Below are 25,493 nucleotides of genomic sequence, written 5' to 3' on the forward strand. Positions count from 1 at the left end.
AGAGTCAAGTGCTGACGGCGTACTTGGCCCAGTTGCCAATAGTAGGTTGGGCGCAGAACAACAGCAGTAAAAGGGCCCCACAGTTGGGCTCCATAACCCACTAGTTCGCCTACTGCCCTTTGAACGCTTTTCTGACAGTAGGGTCACATAGCCTTCTCTCTTCACTTCAAGACCAAAGGTCAGTGCTCTGTGCTTAATTATTCAGTTGTTGCTCGTATGTGATTTCAATAACTACAACGTTCACACCTTAAATCAAACTGACACTACGCATCCATACATGCATGTGCATATTCATAAGGTTTAAAGGTGTGCTGTCCTCTTTCGAATGTTTCAATATACAATGAAGATCCTACACAACATGTCATTCTGAAATTATACAGCATTTCCAACCATATCTTTGCAGCTCTGTTACCTAAGGCGCAAACTCCGTGAGGGTCTAATAATTCTATTTTATTAATATTATTTTTTGCTAATTACTTATTTGTGGTCATTGACATGTTGAGTTTTTTCTTAAAATAGTTATTATTCCCCAGCAGTAAAAAATACAACTTAAAATATAATCTTTTGCCGCCCATACATTTTCTGCCTGCTCGCCTAACAGAACGATCTTACAAGAGATTCGACAACCCAAATAAATTACAAAAACAAGAGTTGTAGCAGCACTCGAAGAGTCCTCGGGTTAACGCACGTCAAGGAGACAGACGACGTGCAGGATAAGTTGACGAGGCTTTCAGCCTGCCACTTTGTAATTTCAAGTTTCCACTTTCCAACTGTACACCTATCAAGAGCCCGACACAAAAAAGGCAGATGTGGTCCTCTTTGACAGACACCGTCGCTGCATTTCCCTGGCCGGGACCTGCGCAATTCCCTGCCAGTGTTTCGATCGAAAGCCGCTCTTGCTGGGCAAAGGAGAAACCATCACATACCGGTAGCAGAAAACAGATCGTCCAGATCTACATCAACACGTTCTACTACGGAAAACAAAACTCAGACAGTACCCGATAGAGATTAGTTCCGGGGCGATTTAAATTTTGCTTCCGCAACCGTGAGGGCGGGCGCTTCCGGAAGAATACAACCCAGTTTCCGGGGTGGGTCCTTCTTACTTTTACCAATGTTGGCATATGATGGACATTTACTGCCGCACAACTCCTCCGAGTGTAGCCATTTCGCTTGTCAGTCCTATAAACTAGATCTTCTATTGGTTCCTGCAGCCTTCAGTTTTAGGAACAATTTTAGGAGTCGGAAGCAACACACAGGGAATCTGATGTTAAAAGGCAATCTGAATACGAGGTGAGTCCCGGGTTCGGGTTTCTCCATCACTCTAGCAAAGGATCATATTTATAAAGTGCTAAAGATTGTGACGCGTTCTTTCTAAAAAGTTAGGGCAATATGACTATGTTTATTTATATTGACAGTGTGATAGCTTAGCAAGTTTCAGCACCTCCCCTAGAGAACAGTGCACATCTGCACATCACTGATTTAAATTTTGGCAAGTAAACCTTCAATTTTTCTGTGAATACTAACATAGTACCATTTAGCGAGGTAATAGTCGTGTTTCAGTGCCTTGAAACTCCAGCGAGGTATTACTGTGCAGTCGTTAAGTTAGCTCTTGTTATTTCACTCGTTTCTTTTTTGAGTTATTTGACAACACAGAGTATGTGGATGGTCTTCTGACGTTCATGGCTTTCCCTACAGTAGAGGATGATACATAAAAGGGGACGTGCTAGCCTTGAAGTTGTAAAGTAGCAGGGCTACTTTAATTTGATGAAAAACATATAATTTACAATGCAATAAAATAACAGATCTAGTCTTCATAATTAGGACAATAGACTCCATAATGACCATACGCATACACCGTTCTGAAGTATATTGTCTGAATGGTGTTTTGTTATATGAGGTAGATTATTTTTGTCAAATACATTCTGACGTGCTATAATCTAGTAAACTTCATCTCGAATAAGTGAAAGTAACAATTTCATTTGCCATGTCGGACAGTGCAAAATGTCAATAAATAATGAACCTATACATACGTTTTAAAGATCTGACGTTCTCATTTATTTCTTACTGACTGCACTTTGAGATTTCACTTGATTTGACAATTTATTTTTCGTAATATGTCGTGGCGTATATCACCACATTCATGTTTGTACTCAAATCAAGGAGCTGGGAATGGGGTTGTGGATCCTGCACTGCATAAGGCCAAGTTGGAAAACTCATACTTCTGGGTAATGTTTAATGTATGCAGCCCTTAAAAGCCGGTTGTAACAGGTACACCAGAAGGGTCTCTAATGATACCTGAGTGCACTTTGTAAACAATAAACCATTTTTTTTTCTACCATCGACTTATCCAAAGGGCAGTAGGACATGTAAGCTAGAACAAAGTGAAGTCATTACATTTATTCATATTGTAGGAGAAGAATGGTCTTGGTAGATCTTTTGTGCCCAGTGGTCAACCATTTCATACCAGAGAAACTGGAGAAGAAAATACTTTTTAAAGTCCTTGATTTTTTACATTTGATAAGTTTGTTGGGGGACAGAGTATGAATTTTCACTCCTGATTTCTCTTGACATTGTTTGGTAAATTTAAGACATCTACTTTATAAAAGGATGAGTTTTTCAGTGAGGTCGCGAGAATGCTAGACTTCATCCTTGATGGGCACTAAAAACCAACACAAAGCAAGACAGAAAGGGGTAACCAAAGCGGAGAAGTGGCGTTCAGTCTCAAGTTCCGTTCCAGTAGGAACATCCTTCTACCAAGCAAGACATGACAAATATATACTAAAATAGTGTAAACAGTGTTATTGCAGCATATGGAGAACCAGTATGGCACGATGGAAAACTGTAGGCAGATATGGTTCTAAAGTTATTTTTTGTTTGGTGTTGAGCAGATGTCGGATGCATGGCTGTAAACATATATTATGTAGAAGACTTGAGAATATTCGAAAACCTTTTTTGAATAGGTATTTTTCTGTTGAAGTATGTGAACGATGACATTCTTAAATTAAATGTTTAATAATGGATTATCTATTTTAACTGAGGCAGCCAGTAAATGTGGCCCACATAGTCAGAGCTCAGGCACATAACTTGTAAGGTAGGTGCAATTTCAGCCACAGTCAGCGCGGGTATTTCATTTTAGCACACGGTAGCTAGTTTAATTTTGAAAACAGGGAATGTGTAGGCGGTATTTGAGAAGAATAGTACTGTTATTTTGGGTTAAATAGTAAGTGGCCTTTTTGGGACAGATAGATTACTTCCCTACCAATGAAGTAAGATAGTTCAAAAATTAAAATTCCAGAGTTCATACAGGTGATTTCTCTCACTTCAAGTGTAGTGGCCAGATCATCAATTCCACGTTAGAAACGATGTTTCAGAATATAACTGATAAGAGGTCAGGCTCAGCTATAAAGTAATCTCTTCCAGACACCAACTTGTCCCTTTGGTGAAAGTTCTATACCGAAAATGCAGTCCTGTTTTCGCTCTTAAATCCTCAAGCTCAGGCTCTTATTCAGGCTGATAATGAAGGATCTGAGTTCTCCATTGTAGGAAGACGGCAATGTATACACAAAATCAAAATGTCTCCTGGGGTTAGATATTCCACAGGATGGTGTTCAAGTTAACCCCAAACACCCATCACCAGCAATACGTGGCCGGGCGGGTGCAGAGGTCAAAGTGTAGGCAAAATTAACATGGGCTTCTGTGGAGACTGGGGACACTCGGTTTCAGACCTGCAGGCAGGTAAGTAACGGCGACTTCAGAGGGCAGATCTGGGGGGTTTAGAAAAGCACTGGGGGGGCCACAAGTAGGCACCAAACATACACCCTCAGCGGTGCTGGGGCGGCCGGGTGCAGGGGGCAAACAAGAGCTCGGGGCTCCAATGATTCTTTATGAGGAGAGCCCAGGGTCACTCAGAGGCTGCAGGCAAGGTCCAGGGGGTAGTCTCGGCCAAACCACAGGTCCAGCATGCGGCCCTCCTGGGAGGAGGGCCGCATGCTGAACATTGCTACACTGAGTGCCGGTTTCTCCAAGGCCTTGGGGCTGCGGGTGCCGTGGGTCTTTAGGCGTCAGATATTTGTGTCCGTAGCTTTCGCGGTCAGGGGGGTCCTCGGGATTCCCTCAGCAGGCGTCGTCATGGAGGGGTGGGGAGGTGAACCCAGGGTGGACACTTGCTCAGAATCACCTAGGGATTCTCTCTAGCTGGTTGGGCCACCTGGACCCGGGCCGTGAGCGTTGGATGCAGAGTGGTTAGGACTCACGCATTCGGGGTGAGGTTGGAGTCCTTAGTTGTTGTTTCTTCTTGGACAGGCCCACTGTCCACAAGAGTTCTTGGTCCTTTTGGGTGCAGGGCAGTCCTCTGGAGCTTGGCAGAGGTTTCTGATCCCTCTGGATGTGTCGCTGTGCTTGTGCAGGTTCTTTGAAGCAGAAGCCAGGGGTGGGCAACTCCACTAGCTGGGGTGCCCTGGGGCACTGTAACATGAGGCTTGACACTAGGTGTTACAGTTCTTGCAGGAGGGACGTGTGAAGCATCTCCACCCAGGACAGGATTTGTTTCCGACCACCGAGAGCACAAAGGCTCCCACCCCATGTGGTCAGAAACTTGTCTGAAAATGGCAGCCTGGCACAGACCGGTCACTCGTGTACTAGCAGTTTGGCTGACATAAAGGGGCATCTCTAAGATGCCCTCTTGGTGCATTTTTAAATAAATCCCACACTGGCATCAGTTTCCGTTTATTGTGCTGAGAAGTTTGGTATCAGACTTCCCAGTATTCAGTGAAGCCATTATGGAGCTGTGGAGTTCGAAACTACAAACTCCCAGACCATATACTTAATATGGCTACACTGCACTTACAAGGTCTAAGAATGGACTTAGACATTGTAGAGGCATATTGCTCATGTAGGTATGCCCTCACCTGTGGTATAGTGCACCCTGCCTTAGGGCTGTAAGACCCGCTTGAGGGGTGACTTACCTGTGCCACACTCAATGGTTTGTGGGCATGGCACCCTGAGAAGGGTGTCATGTCGACTTTGCCTTTTGCCCCCCACTAGCCCACACAAGATGCAAGGGCAGTGTACATGTGCTTGGTGAGGGGTTCCCTGGAGTGACATAATACATGCTGCAGCCCTTGGGGACCTTCCTTGGCCACAGGGCCCTTGGTACCATGGGTATCTTTTACAAGAGACTTAACTGTGCACCAAGGGTGTGCCAGTTGTGGAAAACAAAGGCACAGAGTTAGGGAAAGAACACTGGGGCTGGGGCCTGGTTTGCAGTGACCCAGCACACTTTAAATCAAAGTTGGCATCAACACTAGGCAAAAAATGGTGGTTGGGGGGGTAACCATGCCATCTGTGGCACTTTCCTACATCCATTGTGCTTAAGGTAAGGAAAATATGAATTGAGTTTCTTTCAGACCAAGGTTTCTGTGGAATACAGGGTCAGTACTGCCAGGTGCTATGGTGACGGTATGGCACTGCAATAATCTATTGGAATGGCAAACTATTATTCACAAAACAGTTCTTAGCCATGTGTATGCGAATCAGGGGTCACCCATCCAGAGGTCGAAGCTAAAAGCTTTGCAAGATGATGTGGTGCATCTGTCAACTCCTGTAAAGAGTCAGCAGTTCTATCTTTCCAACTCTTCCTCCGAATACAAGATGAAGTTTGTAGGAGGCTGGCCTGGCTTATAATGGGTACCCTGTGGTACTTACACTTTGTGCCAGGTCCAGTTATCCCTTATTAGTAGATTAGAGGTGTTCTAGCAGCTTAGGCTGATAGAGGTAGCTATAGCAGAGCAGCTTAGGCTGAAATAGGAGATATGCAAAGCTCCTACTATACCACTTATATCACTTAGCACTATATCATAAGAAAACACAATACTCAGAGTTACTAAAAATAAAGGTACTTTATTTTAGTGACAATATGCCAAAAGTATCTCAGAGGATATACTCCCTTAGGATGTAAGTAATATACACAAAATATACACACGCAAACCATAATCAGGTAAGTAACAGTTAGAAAAGTAGTGAAAACACTGTAGAACACAATAGAATTCAATAGGGCTAATTCCAATATAGCAATCAGGTCGGTTTACCCATTACTACTGGCGGAACAGCCTGATGATTTAGAGAAGAATAAGGAGAGGTGGAAGGAGAAGCTGGTGGATGGAAGTAACAACTTTATGAGGTCATTAGAGCTGAGAAACACTATCCTATTATCTTCTTCCCTGCAAGTGCAACATTATAAGACCATGTTCGACCTATATCATACTCCAGCTCATCTTGCCAAATGGGGGAGTTTGTCAGGAACAAATTGTCCAAGATGTGGGATGTATGCAACAGACATTGTACATATGATGGCTACATGTGGGGAACTAATGGCTTTGAGGGAGGGTATCCAATCTGTCTTGAATGAGGTTTTGGGATATGATTTTGTTCTTACCCCCGAGATTATGGTTTTAGGGGTCGCTGGAGAAGCGGGCGGTCCACATAGAGCATTTATCTTTGTGGCTATGGCAGTGTATCGAATATGTATATCATCCGCATGGTTGAATGTACGACCCCCGTCTTGGCAGCAATGGTTGGCTAGATTGCTGTCTGTATACCATTTGGAGATGGCATTGTATGAACGCAAGGGGAAACATGCTAGGAGGAAAGGGAAGGCAATATGGGGGCCATTTCAGGACTGGATTCTGGCTCATAATGATTAATGTTCAAAAGTAAAACCTGACTATCCTCCTTCAACTTAATTTAAATAACTGGATATTCCTCCCCGCCTGGATTAGTCGGGCTGTTGTGTTTTTCATTATTTAGTTAGGTGGTACTTATCTCCTGATGTTTATCTCTCTTGGTTTAGAATTTCATTTATCCAGTGTAAAATGATTCAAGAATGTATTTGCTGTATGATTCCTTTCCAAAACAAAAAACAAAAACAAACAAAAAAAAAGAATGCAATAGGGAGAAATAGGCCTAGAGGCAACACAAACCATATACTCCAAAAGTGGAATGCGAACCACAAATGGACCCCAGGCCTAGTGTAGTGTGTAGAGGGTCGCTGGGAGTGTAAAAAAAACACTAAGGGTGTCCAAGATACCCCACCCCAAGACCCTGAAAAGTAGGAGTAAAGTTACCCTACTACCCCAGAAAGACAGTAAAGTTGAGATAGGGGATTCTGCAAGGACAACAACTGACTGCAAAACACGGAAGACAGATTCCTGGACCTGAGAACCTGTAAAGGAAGGGGACCAAGTCCAAGAGTCACGCAAGTGTCCAGTGGGGGGGGGGGCAGGAGCCCACTATACCCCGGATGAAGGTGCAAAAGGGTTGCCTCCGGGTGGAAGAAGCCGAAGATTCTGCAACAACGGAAGGTGCCAGGAACTTCTCCTTTGGTCAGAAGATGTCCCACGGTGTGCTGGAGGATGCAGAGTTGTTTCCACGCAGAAAGACCGTAAACAAGCCTTGCTAGCTGCAAGAGCCGCGGTTGAGGATTTTGGGTGCTGCTAGGGCCCAGGAAGGACCAGGAGGCCACCCCTTGGAGGAGGAGACAGAGGGGGCGCTCAGCAACACAGAGAGCCCACGCAGAAGCAGGCAGCACCCGCAGAACCACCTGAACAGGCACTTAGAAGATCTGAGGACGACGGTCGACTCAGAACAACAAAAGAGGGTCCCACAACGTCGGAGTCCAACTCAGCGAATTGGGCAATGCAGGACGGAGTGCTGGGGACCTGGGCTAGGCTGTGCACAAAGGAAGTCTTGCAAAAGTGCACAGAAGCCCGAGCAGCGGCAGTTCACGCAGTACACAGGATTACTGTTTGGCGTGGGGATGCAAGAACTTACCTCCACCAAATGTGGACAGAAGAGCCACTAGACTGTTGAAGACACTTGGACCCAGCTCCTGTGTTCCAGGGACCACGCTCGTCAGGATGAGAGGGGACCCAGAGGACAGGTGATGCAAAAGTTTGGTGACTGCGTTAGCAGAGGAAAGAGTCAGTCGACCCAAGGGAGATTTCTTCTTGGCTTCCAGTGCAGGGTAAAGGCAGACAGCGCTAAGAGCATGCACCACCAGGAAACAGTCGAGAAAGCCGGCAGGATGAGGCGCAGCAATGTTGCTGGTAGTCTTCTTGCTACTTTGTTGCAGTTATGTAGGCGTCCTAAAGCAGTCAGCGGTCGATCCTTGGCAGAAGTCGAAGAGGCAAGGGCAGAGGAACTCTGGTGAGCTCTTGCATTCCTTATCTGGTGAGATGCCAACAGGAGAGACCCTAAATAGCCCACAGAGGAGGATTGGCCACTGAGAGAGGTAAGCACCTAATCAGGAGGGGTCTCTGACGTCACCTGCTGGCATTAGCCACTCAGAGCTGTATATTGTGCCCGCACACCTCTGCATCCATGATGGCAGAGGTCTAGGACACACTGGAGGAGCTCTGGGCACCTCCCTTGGGAGGAGGTGCTGGTCAGGGGAGTGGTCACTCCCTTTTCCTTTTTCCAGTTTCGCACCAGAGCAGGGCTGGGGGGATCCCTGAACTGGTGTAGACTGGCTTATGCCAGAAGGGCACCATCTGTGCCCTTCAAAGCATTTCCAGAGGCCAGGATTGGCTACTCCTCCCAGGCCCTTCACACCTATTTCCAAAGGGAGATGGTGTAACACCCACTCTCAGAGGAAATCCTTTGTTCTGCCTTCCTGGGACTGGGCTGCCCAGGCCCCGGGGGTGAGTGGGGGGAATCTGTCTGAGGGGTTGGCAGCAGCGGTAGCTGCAGAGGAGACCCCGTAAAGTTAGTTTGGCAGTACCCGGGCTCTATGCTGGAGACCCGGGGATGCATGGAATTGTCCCCCCTTATACCAGAATGGTATTGGGGATGACAATTCTATGATCCTAGACATGTTACATGGCCATGTTCGGAGTTACCATGGTGACGCTACATATAGGTATTGACCTATATGCAGTGCACACGTGTAATGGTGTCCCCGCACTCACAAAGTCCGGGGAATTTGCCCTGAACAATGTGGGGGCACCTTGGCTAGTGCCAGGGTGTCCACATACTAAGTAACTTTTCACCTAACTTTCACCAAGTGAGGGTTAGACATATAGGTGACTTATAAGTTACTCAAGTGTAGTGTAAAATGGCTGTGAAATAACGTGGACATTATTTCACTCAGGCTGCAGTGGCAGTCCTGTGTAAGAATTGTCTGAGCTCCCTATGGGTAGCAAAAGAAATGCTGCAGCCCATATGAATCTCCCGGAACCCCAATATCCTGGGTACCTAGGTACCATATACAAGGGAATTATAAGGATGTTCCAGTGTGCCAATCAGAATTGGTAAAATTAGTCACTAGCCTGCAGTGACAATTTTAAAAGCAGAGAGAGCATAAACACTGAGGTTCTGGTTAGCAGAGCCTCAGTGATACAGTTAGGCACCACACAGGGAACACATATAGGCCACAAACGTATGTGCACTGGGGTCCTGGCTAGCAGGATCCCAGTGACACATATCAAACACACTGACAACATAGGGTTTTCACTATGAGCACTGGGGCCCTGGCTAGCAGGATCCCAGTGACACATATCAAACACACTGACAACATAGGGTTTTCACTATGAGCACTGGGGCCCTGGCTAGCAGGATCCCAGTGAGACAGTAAAAACACCCTGACATATACTCACAAACAGGCCAAAAGTGGGGGTAACAAGGCTAGAAAGAGGCTACTTTCCTACAAAGTTGCTTTTAATTCACCTGGAAGTTATGCTACACTCTGCCCCCAAGACTATGAGCTGTTGCAGAAAGGATGTGTCATAACGTTTTTCTGATCTGCATTCATGTTTGGGATGATCACAGTACTGTAATCGCAGGATAAAATTAAAGAAAGTGGACACTTGTGAAAGGAACCGGGGGCTCTTAAATAAGAAAACACATGCCACTGTTATGTAGGAGCTGAACTGTTGAGATGCTTCTCCTGTTACTATAGAGGGCTCAGAGATCCCAGGCAGAAGTTGAATGGCAATTGGCCTCAAGAATTGAATAATAATTATTATTATAATAATCTCCCAAGCCCTTTTGCCCTATGCCTGTTACTCCTCCTTTCTTTGTGTGTGTTCCTATTCAATATCTACTTTTCCAGGTTTGGGTGCTTGCCGTTAGACTAGGGGCTAGATGTTCAAAGCATTTTTCGTTCACAATTGACCCGACTCACAGAATTGGCTGTTTGCAAACTTAAAAATGCCTTTTCAAATGACAGACCCCAAACTGCGGTTCAGCAGCCTATTACCAATTCTCAATTTGGGTTTGCAAATCGGTATTTCGAAGGGGAATGTTTGGAATTTCCCCTCCAAATACCAATTCGCATTGGTATGTATAAATGTTTTGCAACTGAAATGCAGTCTCAAAACATTCACACTGTACCGCTGTAGGAAAGTGCCCCTTTTGGACATGGTCTTCACCATTTTTTGCCACTGGTACTGAGACTTTTTGATTGAGGTGCACTGGGTTCCTGATAAATAGGTCCCCCGTGCCAGTGCTCTTTCCCTAAAATGAGGTAAATAATCTAAATTGTGTACAGTTGGCACACACTCAACTACCTTTGTAAGCCCCTAGTAAATGGTAGCCCTGGTACTTGAGGCTTGGGTACTAGTGAGGTACTCCAAGGGCTGCAGCATGTATTGTACCACCCTAACGCCCCCCCCCCCCTTAAAAATTGGACACATCCTGCTATTGCAGACTGCGTGTCAAAAAGTTAAAACATGACTAGGAACACGAAGTAGTAGCAACTGGAATAAAGCTGGTTATTTATTAGGGATGCCATGCTCATGCTAAGGCAAAGCTATATCCATTCTGGCCACATGAATCACTCTTACCTTACGGGGCGTTGCCAGATGGGCCAGAAACCTGAGAACTTGCAACCGCCACTGTTGCCCACAAGGCTTGGCCTCTAACTTTTCTACAAATCTCTGCAAAAATTTCACCAGAGCACAGCTTAATCTAAGTTCTTTGGTGTCAAAGTAGGCCAGAACAGCTTCCCTACATGGCGTTTCACCTTCTTTGTAAGAGCTGATGCTGATCCTGTAGTAGAGCTGGACATATGCACAGTACATGGATAATGTCCTCTGGCCCAAGGTGGCATTTCTGGCATCTCCCTTGTTGTTCACATCTCTTCCAGACTGGCAAATAACATATGGTAGGTAATAGTCCCCGCCTGTATTTCATTATATGAGACTTTATTTTTTCCTTAAAAGGTCCGCTGAGATATTTCTGGGGTTTCAGCTGTTCGTAGGCTGAGAGTGTCAGCCAACCATGTCTGAGTCACGCTAGAGTGGCCTTATCTTCAAGCAGGGAAAACTGTTTGCTGCTTATCTTTTGTTCTCCTTTTGAGCTCCTAGTGACTGATTGGTAAATCCCAGGATGACTTTAGATTCAAGGAGCTCGAGGACGTCTGCAGGTAAAATCGTGCTTGGGAGCTGTGTGTAGAATTCAATTAAATCTATATGTAATGAGACAGTGATTCCTCTTTAGTGGCCTTAATTTGGGACATTGCCGTATAAAAGCCCCCATCTGTGCCAGAGCTTGCTTAGTGATCCCAAATTCAAGTCTGATCTGGGAAGGCGACACGTACTGTATGAGGGAAGGTGAAAAATCGCTCTGTAGATGTTAAGGAGCATTTTATCCAATAATTCACTATCTTTCCCTTTAAGCACTTCACTCCCAGATGCCAGTGTGGGCACAACCTTGCCTGAGACACTTTCAGAATAGGGAACAAGATGGGGCCTTTTAATCTTGTGGCAAGGGATCTGAGGCCTGCACACAGGGAATTTCCTTTCCTTCAGATTTCTTCCAACTCGTCTGTATAATTTCCCTTCACATTGCAGTATTGTCCCAAGTGTAGGAAAGTACTCTCTTTTTGGTATGGTTACCCCCCACTTTTGCCTGCTGTCAGTATGTTTTGATTGTTTTGACTGGGATCTTGCAAACCAGGACCCCAGTGATTGTCCTCTCTCCCATTAAATTTAGTTGCTTAGGACTTTGTACATTAAAAAATTGGCATACTGGTGCCCCCATACAAGACCCTCGTAAATGGTACCTATGTACCTAGGGCATTAGGGCACCAGGAGTTCCCCATGGGCTGTAGCATGTATTGCGCCGCCCATGGGAGCCCATGAAAAATGTGTCTGCAGGCCTACTATTGCAGCTTGCGTGAAAAGGTGCATGCACCTTTTCACTACAGGTCACTGCACTAGGTCACTGTAAGTCACCCCTATGGTAGGCCCTCCTAGCCCAGAGGGCAGGGTGCAGGTACCTATGTGTGAGGGTACCCCTGCAAACTCCAGCTCCATTACACTGGACTTCGTAAGTGCGGGGAAGCCATTTTACCCGTGTACTGGACCTGTGACCTGTGTCAATCTACTATATGGTAACTTTGAACCTGGGCATGTTTTGTATCAAACTTGTCATAATAATACCCCAATACTATTGCCAGCATTGGTTGTATGATTCAATGCACTCTGGGGGCTCTTTAGAGGGCGCCCGGCATTGCTCCTATCAGTCTCCTGGGGTTTTCCAGATAGCCAGCGCTTCTGCGACCCCTCAGACAGGTTTCTGCCCTTCTGCTGCTTGACCAGCTCAGGCAGAGGAAGGAGGAACAAAGGATTTCCTGTGGGAGAGGGAGGCAACACCTTCTCCCTTGTAAATAGGTGTTACATGTCTTGGGAGGGGTAGCCTCTCCAAGCCACCGGTTTGCTTTGAAGGACACATTTGGTGCACTCCTTGCATAAACTGGTTTTCACCTGTTCAGGGACCCCCGGTCCCTGCTTTGGCATGAAACTGGACAAAGGAAAGGGGAGTGACCACTCCCCTGTCTATCACCACCCTAGGGGTGGTGCCCAAAGCTCCTCCAGGTGGCCATTTGGTTCTGCCATCTTGAATCCAAGATGTGCAGTGGCCCCTTGGACCATCTGAGTGGCCAGGTCAGGTAGGTGACGTTACAGCCCCCACCTGATAGGTGATCACCCTGCTAGATGACAAGTCCCCTTTCCTGGGCTATTTAGGGTCTCCCTCCAGGATGGGTCTTCAAATATGATGTATAAGATCCAAGCAGGACTGCCCTGCATTGTTTACTTAATCTTCTTACCACTGGGACTAAAACTGGACCCTCCAGGAACCAACAGTCTGCAACTACAGTGACGACGACGCTCTGCAACATTGCGTCTCCGACTCCTTCTAGCAACTGCAGCATTTCCCCGGCTGTGCATCCTCTAAGGGCTATGAGTTTTGAGCCCAAATGAGAAGTATGAAAGAATCTCTCTTGCAGTGAAGGAGTCACTCCCCTGCATCTGCAGGCACCAACTGCGACGACAACTGGCTGCATGGATCTTCTCTCCTCTGGAGCTGCGTGGATTCTGCATCACAGGTGGTGGTCTGGAGTGGCTCCCTTGGTCCTCTCTGCCACCTATCGAACTTAAGAGATGATAAGCCCTTGCCGCTTCTTGCAGGACAGTACCCGTGTGCACCACAACTCTTGCAGCTACCGAGGCTTGTTTGCTCCTCCTCCAAGGGATCTTCAGGCTCCATGTAGCCCCGGCGTCCAGCACTCCCTCCTGCAAAGTACAGTCTCCTGCCTACTGCTCCAGTGATGTGGGACTCTTCTTCAAGTGTGCTGAGTGGGCCTCACTTCAACTCCTGTGCCTTCTACCAGTGGGTTGCCTGTGAGGGTGGCCTCCTCATCTTGGAGTTCTCCCAGCTGCTGTGGGTCACCCTGGATTCCCCTCCTTGGGTTAAGTCCCTGTACCTTGCTAGTCCTCTTCTGCCTTGCAAGACTTCTTCTCCGTCTCCTGTATTTGCCAAGGCTTATTGGTGGTTTTCTAGTATCACTGACTGACTGCATGTCGACTGCTGACATGGGAAATCACTTGCATCACTGCTGGGACTTCTCTTCCTCTCCTGTGCTGCACTGCTGACCTTCTTCGTCCACCGTCGACCTGGTCCTGCATTCACAGAAGGGTGGGTAGTGGCTCCTTACACAACCGGACACTCTAACTTGAACTGGATTTAGTCCCCTTCCTTTGCAGATCCTCTTCTGTCATGAACCACCTTTGGGTTCTTCCAGTCTTGGTTGGGTCTTGCATAATCCTCTTCCAAAGTCCTCCTGTTGGTTTTGGGGAAAACCAGGTATTTACCTCTGCTCTCCTGGTCGCTGGGGGTCACTCTAGTACTCACCTCTTGGGGTTCCTAGTACCCCCAGCTCCATTTTACATATTCCACTTCCTTGGGTGGGGACTCCCTTTCACATTCCACTTTTTTAGTATATGGTTTGGCCCTCCCCTAGGGCCCTCACTATTTGCTATTGCTTTTACCAATACCTATTGCTTTCTATGCTATTTACTGATTGCTAATGTGTATATAATAGCATTTTTGCCTACCTCCAGTTGGGGGATTGCCTACTCAGTGTTCTAGTATTTGTGTTACAAAAATAAAGGTACTTTATTATAGTAACACTGTGTGGCTCTTTCATGTGTGTAAGTGCTGTGTGACTATAGTGGTATTGCATAAGCTTTGCATGTCTCCTAGACAAGTCTTGGCTGCTCATCCACAGCTACCTCTAGAGAGCCCTGGCTTCCTAGACCTCACTAATAGGAGATTCCTGGGCCTGGTATAAGGTGATAACACCATAGGTGCTCACCACACAACAGGCAAGCTTCCTACATTGGTGTAGCAGTGGTGGGATAAGAGACTTGCAATTGCCTTACCACTTTGTCACTTTTCCACAGAAAAGACCATTCCTAGCTGTTAGGTACACAATCCACTTAGTGTCAGGATTTCTAGTCTCCTAAGTTTGGGTAAACTTAGTATGGGTCTAGCATAGCCCTTGCACCAAACATTTCTAGGGATCCTAGTTTTTACAGTAGTTAGGTGCACCCACACCACTCTAGCAAGAATGTCTTCAGTATAGCACACCTCTCAGGCCTCAGACTCTCACAGTGAGAGTCTCACTTTCCAAGATTTGAGGGAGATGTGTGCCTCTAGAAAACTAAAGACAGGGAAAAATCCCAGCAAGAGTCTGATTTCGGGGTTACTCTTCCAGGCTGAACAGGACAATGCAGGCAGCCAGGAGGAGGAGGAAGTGGACAATGACCCTCCAGTCCTAGACAGGGTAGATTTAGGCTACACTGGGGAGGGTCAGGAAGAACATGGGGAACTCCACAGCCCTGTTAAGAGCAATGCAGGTAGTGAGGTTCAGGGGGTGGGGGTTTTGGGAGGGGGGAGGGAGGGCATTCCAGTAGGCCCAGCTTCATGCCTAGCGGGTTGGTTCAGAAAGTTCCCAGGAGAAGGGACAGGTTCTCCTCTGTCAATTCCCATGTCATCTCAGTATCTGCTCCACCTCAGGGGAAGATTCCTTAGATAGGGAGCTTAGGAAACTGAGGTTGGAGGAGGCCAAGCTGAGGCTGCAGCAGCAACAGCTAGCCCTAGATGTGAAGGCCTCAGTCCTGGAATGAGAGAGACAAGATTTGGCGTTAGCTCCCCTTGGTGGTGTTGTACTTTGACTCTTGCTCTAGGCAAGACTGCAAGTTTAACAATGACAGCATTTTTGTTTGTAGGTTACTAGGTCAGTCCTACAACAAGTCACAACTGTCATTCCAACACTCCCGGCTCACAAGCAGTACCTCACCAAAAACCCAAACAGTAGAAGGTGATCTGTGGCAGCCTTTACGCATGGACTCAAGAGTGGGACATCTCGGGGAGGGCGTGGTTAAACAGAGATTACCCCCTTTCTCACATGAACAACATGTCTTGGTCTAACACAGGCAATGAAAGAGATGCAGTGAAGTTTTCAATAGGTTTCATTAACAAGACTGCAATCTACGATAAGTTGCATGGGTTGCAATGATCAGGATAATGATAATGAATAATGCAAGGAACATAATGGTAAAAACAAGAGCCATGAATACAAAGACCCCCACCATATTGCGATAACATAAGATGTGAAATAGGCCCGAATGCCCTTCATGATGAGCCTAATCTCTAACCTAAAGCGAGCTAGGTGTGTTGAATCGAATCCTCTAGTACCATGTCCATGAGAAGAGCCCCCAACCCTCTTTACCTTGTAATGAGGTCTCTAGATCAGACTCTGCAGGGACATGAAGCCTGCATTAAGGCAACGTGTAGCATAGAATGCACCAATGCCATCTGGTAGGAATCTCTCTGATTATCTTGTCTGTGTGTGATGTATTTATATACATCTGTTAGGACCCCTGATGCAGGTATGTTCCCATACAATAGATAACAAAGCATGCTTGGGGCAGCAATTATATGAACAGTTCCCTGAAAAGGTACATTATGTTACTGGCACACGAAAGTCGAAAAGTACATAATGTGACAACCTACGCATCTAATTTTTCTTTGATGTTGATAGTGACGCCTTTACAGAATTGCATTGATAACGTGAAACTAAAACATATTCCTAACTATAAACATGGCAGCCATTTTGAAATAATTAATTAAATAAATGTACTAAAACAGAGCAAGCTAAGTAGGTTAAAAGTCACTGGGTGACAGGGGCACAGGCCTGCAAACCAAAGGCTAAGCTAAACTCATGATTCCCATTAAAATTAAATAGGATCCACTACATCCTCCCCATTGCCGGAGCTAGTATAAAGCCAAACTAATGACGCCAGAGAAAGTGAAGGAACCCAAGCTAAAATGCTCTGGACTAAAGCAAGCTAAAATCATATTAAAAGATAACTAACATCTAATTAAAAAACTTGTTAAAAGCAGCTCAAACATACAAAGTGACATAATGTCGACCATGACAAGCCCAGCAGGCCAAAGTTAAAGGCAATGTTGGCAAACTTTAAACTTGCAAAGTTCAGTATAGGCCAAGGGTCAAATTCATTTAACAGTAGTCATGATCGTGAAGAATGTCTTCTAAACCATCAAAGGGAGAGGCATCCAAGAAAGAAGCCATATCGTCAGATGTTAGGTTGAAGACAGGATTGCCAGATGGACCCACATAGGAGTAGTGTGCAGCAGTCTCAGATGCAGGATCTCCTGCGATAACAGCGCTGTTAGACTTGGCATCCTTGGTGTGGTCTCCCCTAACTTTTCCCAGGTTGTTGATGTGTGCTGGACTCTGTTCTTACTGTTTTTGATACTCAGGGGACTTTTCTACTGATATCCGGCGCTTAAATGCAAGTGCTCCGATGTAAAATGTATGATTGGCCTATTTGATTTACTAGTAAGTCCCTAGTGCAGTGCACTAGAGGAGCCCAAGGCCTGTAAATCAGATGCTACTAGTGGGCCGGCAGCACTTGTGGTGCCTTCCACATTAGTAGCCCTGTAAACATGGCTAATACCTGCCACTACAGTGTCTGTGTGTGCAGTTTTAAATTGCCAATTCCACATCACAAGTGGTCCCATTTGCCAGGCTTAAACTTTCCCTTTTTATACATATAAGACATACCTAAAGTAGGCTCTAGGTAGCCCCATGGGCAGGGTGCAGTGTATGTTAAAGGTGGGACATATACTTATGTGTTTTACATGTGCTAACATTGAAATACTGTCAAATTCGTTTTTCACTGTTGCAAGGCCTATCTCTCTCATAGGTGAACATGTGGGCTGCCGTTAAATGTTATTAAAGTGCAGATTCCCTTAGGGAGCAGATAGAAATATTGATTTTAGTGTCTCAGCTCACAATTTGAAAATACATCTTTTAGTGAATTTGGTTTTTAGATTGTCTCTTTGAAAATGCCATTTGTAGAAAGTAGGCATTTTCTTTCTTAAACCATTCTGTGACTCTGCCTGTTTGTGCATTCCCTGTCTGGGTCAGTTTGACAGTTAGGCTGTTTGCACCTCTCTCTAGACAGTGACACAAAGGGGGCTGAGCTGTAGCCCGCATAGCCTGATGACCCATCTGTGCTGGGAGGGAGGGGACGCGTGGTTACTCACACCTGAATGGGCTGTTCCTGCCCTCACGCAGTGCAGTTTCCTACCCCCTGGTGTGTGGCTGGGGGGCCTGACCTGGACAAGAAAGGATCTTACAAAAGTATTGGACTCAAAACCCCAGACTGTAGATTTCTTCAAGGATTCAAGAGGAACCTCTGCCTGCAGAAGGGCTGAGGAGAAGTGCTGCTCTGGCCTGTGACTGTGCTATGTCGGGCTATCCTGCAGTTGCTGCTTCCTCCTGTCAAGGGGACAGAGACTGGAATTTGTTGCATTCCGGCTTGAGAGGTAACTCCAAGGGCTTGGGGTAGAGTTTGCCTCCTATTTGAAGACTCAGGGACAGCAAAGGCTTCACCAACCAGACATGAGTCTACTTGCTGTGGACTCTAGCTTGCCCGAGGGTGCCATTCCAGGTTCTGGACCCCTGGAAGTGGATTCCTGGAGAAAAAACAGTCTAACGATGCCAGACGATGCCGTGCGACTTCGCAAAGGACGCCGCAGTGCAGCCTGTCCCGAGGCCATGGACCTTGCTGAGTGCGACGAATCCGAAGACTCTATAGGTTGACACTGCTACCCTGGAACCGTGACGCTGCCTGCCCCGAGGCTGTGGGCCTCGTAGATGTCCGACCCTGTAGGCCTCGTTTCACTGCAGCCGCTGATCCCGCCCGACTTCGCTGACACTGGAGTGTCGTAAGTCCAGCATCCATGATGATCCAATGGCATTGCAGCGCCTGCGGCCCTGTGAGGACATCGCGACCCCGTGAGGTTGCCCCACAACATCGTGACTCGTCCAGACATCGCATATGCTGGAACCAAGAGACCGACTTTGCATCTGACGCCGCTTCACCTCCACCGCCCTGCAGTAATGACCCAACGCCGCTGCGCGACGCAGCTGCCCTTCTGCCCGTGGCATTGGAACTGATGCAGCATCGGACCCAGTGACTCTCTCCCCGCCTCTGTGCAACAGCCTGTTTTCTACTTGTAAAAGTACTGTACCTGGGGGTCGAACAACTTCGTAAACAGCGCCAATGGCGTTTCATTGTAGGAAACGACTACGTCACGACGCCGCATAATACCAACTTTCAGTATTTTGCCTCAGAGCGTTATTGTGGATTTTTATTGTGTATGGTCTTTTTTATTTAGATAAAATAATTACTATTTTTTTAAACCTGTGTTGTGTCATGTTGTAGTGGTTCTCTGTATTACTGTGTGTGGCTACAAATACTTAACACATTGCCTCTGAGTTAAGCCTGCCTGCTCGTGCTAAGCTACCAAGGGGGTGAGCAGGGGTTAACTGAGTTTGATTCTCCTTTACCCTGACTAGAGTGAGGGTCGTTGCTTGGGCAGGTGGGTAACCTGACTGCCAACTAAAGACCCCATTTCTAACAGGCACCATCCAAAGTGCCCAAAGGAGCCAGACAGTCCACCAATGGCGGCTCGTAAGTGACCTCGCGAATCAGCCTCGGTCTCATGGGGAACGACCGTGAATGAACCCTCATTTGGAACATCAGCAGTTCCTTGTCCACAGGAGGCACAGGCGAAACAGCAAAACACACCGAAGGTAGATGCTCGAAGAGGCACCAGGTGCACACACCAAAGGACTGGTCGGAATGACAATGACCAATCATGCTCTAATTCTTCAAGCAATGGAGCCCCAAAGAACTGTACCATGTGATCATGGCACCGCTGAGCTGGTGGTAGTAGCTCCATCACTCCACTTAGCTGGGAAGGCACAACCACTGCGTATCAGGAACAACAGCAGCAGTATCCCACCGATCAATGCCAAAGTCAAAGGAAAGCCGCCGAACACACTGGTACAGATTTAATGGATGGCTTAAAGAATAATTCTGAAGACAGCCTGGAAGATGGACACAAATCCAGACCCAACAGCCTTAAAGGAATGGACAATCCCTGTAGTGCTCAGAGCATTGAACATTCTGGATACCAGCTCTCCAAAGTGCTTGGGGAAGTTGGTATTCAATAGGGATTGTAGCTCGGCTGATGATCTTGCTATCTGGAGAGCATACGTCTCTCTAGCCGTTTGCAACAAAACTTGTTTCTGTAACAGTAGCGCCTTTAGTCTGCTTAGCTTGTCATCATTTACATTAGTAGTATCAATGTGAGGCCACATTTCTGCTACTCTTATCTCCTGTGTGGGGGGGAATAAAACATGTCTGCAACATGTTGCGACCTTAGAGACTGAAATTGTGTAGGCAGTTCCTGGTCGCATACCGCAACAGCTTTGGTCGCTCAGCACCACATAACTTCCATTTGAAAGTACATGAAATGCTGGTCGAATCAAAGGGGCGGGAGGCCAAGTTTGCGACCCTGCGCATTGCAAAGGCCATGAAGGGACACCTGTTTGCAAATCATTGAATGACTAACAGTAGTCTCACTATGTTATTTAGGGAATAAATCCTGTTGGACTGAGTGTTCATGCCATTGTCGACAACAGTTAAAGCATTTTCCAAATTCTCTGTGTCTATCTGCCAAAAACACGCAGCAGTTTCTCTTTGAGAAAGCTTCCAGATCTGATTGTATTTGGCATAGATAAATCTTTTAAAGCGTGGCTTTCTCAGACCTAAGAAGAAGTCCTTTAAGTCTATATCTTCAGAAAGAGTGTTAAGGTGTTCCTTAACTGCTGCTAAGGTGTTCGTCTGTAACCCTTGTTGGCACAGTTTACCCATACTGAATGTCGTAAATATAAGTGAGGGTCTGGCTGGCTAATCTTGAAACTCCCTGAGGAATTCACAAAACGTGCCTGACACCCATTTGTGTCTATTGGCCATAATAACCACCCGCCGGGCCTGGAAAGTGAAGAATTATAGGTACCAGCCTGAGCCTTTGCACCTAGTTCTTCCTCTGTGACATTCAGGAAGGACTGCCAATTAATGAATTTCCCCGGTGTGAGTTTGCTGGGTCCATTTATTTCCTTCATCTTTTCTAACCGCAGACAGGATGTCTGTTGAATAGTGTTATTTAGAAAGATCATTTGCACAGCAATAAGACATTCTCTAAATAAAGTTCCCCTACCCAGTATTTGCCAATCTTGTGTTCCCCATACCCTCTTTACATCAATAGTGATCTTACAGTATTCGTAACCTTCAACTGCAAGACAGGAAACAAAGGAATCTGAGTAAATTAACTTTGTGTTAGTTAGTAAAATGTTCCTAATTTTTGAAGGTGTTAACTTGAAATAATATGACTCTGCATTTTGTCATGCCCAGAAACATAAGTGAATTTGACCGAACAATATTTTGGACTCCCCACCGGCGGAGTGGAACAGCGTTTCCACTGTGGGAAATTGAATACTGCTCTATGGCTTGTTGCATGGTCCAGGTAGTAATGCCCCCAGTTGTTATAGCAGAACCTTTCCCCAAAATGTCTTGTTGGTATACACATCATTACTTTCAAATACTGCATTGTCCTTCATTTCAGTTAACATGGAATCAACTGTCTGGACATCCCAAGCATCAGATACAACACCAGGTGTAATTACATCAGTCATGGAAATTTTGAAAACATATGCAATTTGAATGACCTCAGTAGGCCCGTATCTATCAAATGGAACTTTATCCCACACAATCCCATCAGCAATCGGTAAAGCTGAAATGTTCACAAGGGACAATCCTCTTCAGATCTTATGCGAGGAAAGATATGGAGTTAAGACTTCTTGCACAGGCTTAACAGAGGAGCGTTCAGGAAGGTAATGACCATTATAAGCAGGAAGATAACAGTCACAAAACCAATCCATACGAAAAATATAAGCAATTTCAACAATAACTATAGATAATTCCATGGATACATTAAATAGGTATTTTTAGGTAATGCATTCAGCTTACGTGTCTTTGAAATACTTTCAATAGGAGGAGTGCATGAAGTTGAATAAAAATCATCAATATCAATGAAGTAACCAGAAGCAGTCTCTGCAAACACAGGAGCCAGTGCATTACTGATGGATTGATCCATTTACACGTGGAGGCTCATAGTAGACTATGTCATCAGTTTGTGTGGTGCTGGAATAGAAGACCGCTACATCCTTGTTTTGCTTTATTTTCGACTGAGCCTGAAAGGAGTCGAAAAGATTCTCTGGAATGCACTTCATAATCTGAAGGAGACATTTATTATAGCTTTTGCAAGGTTCGTGAAGGAAGGTTTGATTAGTAAAAAATGTACTTCCAAAATGTGCAACCACAACGTGAGACTATGTATAAAAAGTCTCCAATCTATAAACAGAAAATATATATACATGCAAGGATACAAACACTTATATATTGATATATTAGATATATATTCATATGCAAAGCAAAGCAAATAATTAATAAAAATTCATCACCGTAGTAGGGCCCACCAAATGCTTCATCTTTCTCCTGCCAGCAAGAAGAACGACTCGTGTTCAACTGCTCGAAAGAGGTTTTCCACCCCCATTGGACAGGTCAGGCAGCTGACGCTCGCTCCTGACTGAAGTCTCGGAATTCATCGCTACTGAACAGAGTCATCTTTTTATATCTTTGAATAATTATGAGAGAACTTTCTAGAAAGCCCTCCCTATTAGAGGGGAATGATAAACAAAATGCTGGCTATTGTAGGTCAGAGTTGGAAGAAACAAACGTCGCAAGTTGGCCAGGCTTTCAAGGCTGTCTCTTCCAAAGCAGCACTAGAGAAAAACACAAAATATGCGCTTCCCTATCATGCTAGGGTTCGGTGAGAGCAAAATACGAAAAACACAGCTTGGTTTACCATGTGGAAAAACACAGCTCATCTGCAATGTCTCAACTGCAATGTCTAACACCACGATAAAGCCAATAGGCAGCTAAACTGAATGTCTAATGCCATGTTAAAGCCAATATGCAGCTAAACTGAATACAGAATGTAATAATGTCTAATGCCACGTTAAAGCCAATAGGCAGCTAAACCAGATGCAAAGCAGTGTGACACAACATCAGTGGTCAGTACTCAAAACATTACAATCCTGGACAGGTGTTGTCATTGACGTGGTAACGGGAATCAGCAAAAGCTAGTTTTCTACCCTCCCCATACTCAAGGAGATATTGGTAGCATCGTTGGACATGCAGTTGTTGTCAGAAGTGTTGTTGTTTCTTCTTTGAAAAGGTATGGCCTGTTCGGTAGTGAAAGGGGACCTGGAACTACCCAAGGGACCTCTGGGTCTACTGTGCAGGATCGGCCACATGATGGACTTTCATGTTGTCAATGGAGACTAATCTGTTTGCTTTGGAACCAGGCAGCGGTGGTAGGATGACAGTTCTGGTACCTTGTAGACTCAGGACTTGGACTGGTTGTCTGTATGATGGGCCTTCTTCACAGCGATCTTTTCATGAACCAGATCCCCAACTCTAGGAATCAAGCCAGTAGAAGTTGTTGGCAAATCCCTTATTCCTAAGGTGTCAGCACTGGCGGATGATTTATCATCACAAAATTGCTGAAGTTCCTGTGAGACAGTGAGACGTTCATTTATGTCAAAAGGTGTATCTGCTGCCACCAAACTAGGGCCGTCTAGATCCGGGACATACATAGGTATCCCAAAGAGAACCTCATAAGGAATGCATTTCCCCCCCCCACCATCCCCCAGGACCTTCTTGGCAGATTATTCAGTGCTCTATAGACCCAATATAGATGATGCAGCCAGCTGCTGGCAGAACCTAATACTCTAGCTGTTAAGGTCTGCTTTAGATCTCGATTCCTCCGCTCCACAACCAAATTTCCCTCGGGATGTTAGGTTTAGGAGTAATGTAGCTCAACACCCATCGTCCCCATGGTGTCCCTGAATGCCTTAGAGGCAAAGGCAAGACCCAGGTCCGAATGGAATGCTGCAGCTCCATATGTACCGATAAAGATCAGCAAGTCTTTTATAACAGTTTGAGCGTCAGCTGACTGCTAAGGCCATACCCACAGAACAAGACTCTACAGCGACTAAGATGTATTTGTTTTCACCATCAGGTTGTAAGGGGCCACAGTGGTCCAGGTTCACACACTGTAGTGGCTTGTTGGACAATAAGAGGGATGTCTGCAGAGGGTGTTTAATGTTTGAGCCTTTTATCTGCTGGCAGATGTCAGAACAGAGGACATAATGCTTGGTCGGTTTGTATAGCCCTGACCACCAGAATCATTTCTGTAAGAGTGGTGTTGTGGCTGCAATAAGAGCTTGTGCTGCGGCCACACCCTCTTGTGCTGCTTTGTTGAGATCTAATCTCTGGTCTTGGTTGGGGATCACTAGATCTCCAACCCCAGGAAGTGTTGCTTAGGCAACAATCTGTGCACTGATGTGCTAAGAGTATTTTGTAGTGTATGCTTTTGGGAGAGGCTTGCCTTCAGCCGAAGCTTTCATGGCAGCCAAAATGTCACTATCCAATCTTGTTTGGTAACGAGTCACTGCAGCCACAGAAGCCATAGCTACTGCAGATTTGGTGGCTTCATTATTCTGATGAGCAAATTTGTTTTGTTGTCACTAGTGTGTAAGTGTTTTGCTTCTAGCATGTCCTGTTACAGTCCCCTAAGGATACATGTGTGTTCTATTGTCCAGTGTCTGCTAGTAAAATCAGGGCATATTAAGTCATAGAGAGGCTTGAAAAGGTTGTGCATAGTCAGGAATGTAAGTTCTGCCAAAGTTAAGGAACCCACGTAAAGACTGTAGTCTCTTGATTGTATTTAGTGGCTGGAGTTGAGCAAATTTTTCTAGAAAGGGCAGGGACAAGCTCTTGCCCTTGTTTGATAGATCGTATCCCAGTAACAATACGCTGAGAAAGGCTATTTTAGTTTTCCTAAAATTAAATTTATAGCCAAGGGCTGCGAATCCTAGAACGATACGATCGACCCTGGCAAGATGAATGTTGATGTCATCCTCCATGAGATAGATATCATCTACATAAGACCATTCCTCAGGATCAATATCATGCAATATTGATGTAACACAGGCTGAGAACAGCCCTTGGCTGTTCTTGTAGCCTTGTGGCAAATGGCAGAATCGTTTTTGTGAGCTAAATGAGAATGCAACTCCGGTCCTGACTTTTGTGTGCTAAGTTTTGGCAGAAAAAACATTGGCGATATCGGTAAAAGAGATGGAACACCAGGTGGGGAGAAAAGTCCTTTTAATTGTTCGAGCTCGAACAACCTACAGCCTAGTTAGGTGCTCCCTGTTCAGCTGAGGAGGATCTTCCCTAGGACCACGGACATCTCCGTATAGTGGTGCTTAGGGTACCTGTCGTATGTGAGACAGTGATAGTCAGGGTATCCATAAATTAGTGCCTAAACACCATCGTTAGTAGCGCCAGGTCGTAGATTGGCTCTTGCTCTAGGCAAGACCGCTGGTTTAAGGATAACAGCACTTTTTTTTGTAGGCGACAAGGTCAGTCCTACAACAAGTCGCAACCCCCTTCCCCCGGCTCACAAGCAGTACCTCACCAAAAACCCAAACAGTAGAAGGTGATTTGTGGCAGCCTTTACGCATGGATTCAGGAGTGCGACATCTCAGGGAGGTCGTGGTTAAACATAGATTACCCAACAAAAAAGATGCAGTGAAGTTTTCAATAGGTTTTACTAACACGCCTCAATCTATGATAATTTGC

At 45.8% G+C, this 25,493-nt stretch overlaps 1 protein-coding gene across 3 annotated transcripts in view; it reads left to right on the forward strand.

Annotated features, from left to right (window-relative positions):
* The first annotated feature begins 1,179 nt into the window (after positions 1-1,179).
* Positions 1,180-25,493, forward strand: part of ZBTB40 (zinc finger and BTB domain containing 40) — a 295,060-nt gene continuing 270,746 nt past the window's right edge. For all 3 annotated transcript variants that reach the window (XM_069240709.1, XM_069240706.1, XM_069240708.1), the window contains exon 1: positions 1,180-1,290. The gene's annotated coding sequence lies outside the window, so the exon portion shown is untranslated. The remainder of the gene's footprint in view (positions 1,291-25,493) is intronic.

The sequence above is a fragment of the Pleurodeles waltl genome, chromosome 6 (genome assembly GCF_031143425.1).
Source record: "Pleurodeles waltl isolate 20211129_DDA chromosome 6, aPleWal1.hap1.20221129, whole genome shotgun sequence".
NCBI classification, from domain to species: Eukaryota; Metazoa; Chordata; class Amphibia; order Caudata; family Salamandridae; genus Pleurodeles; species Pleurodeles waltl.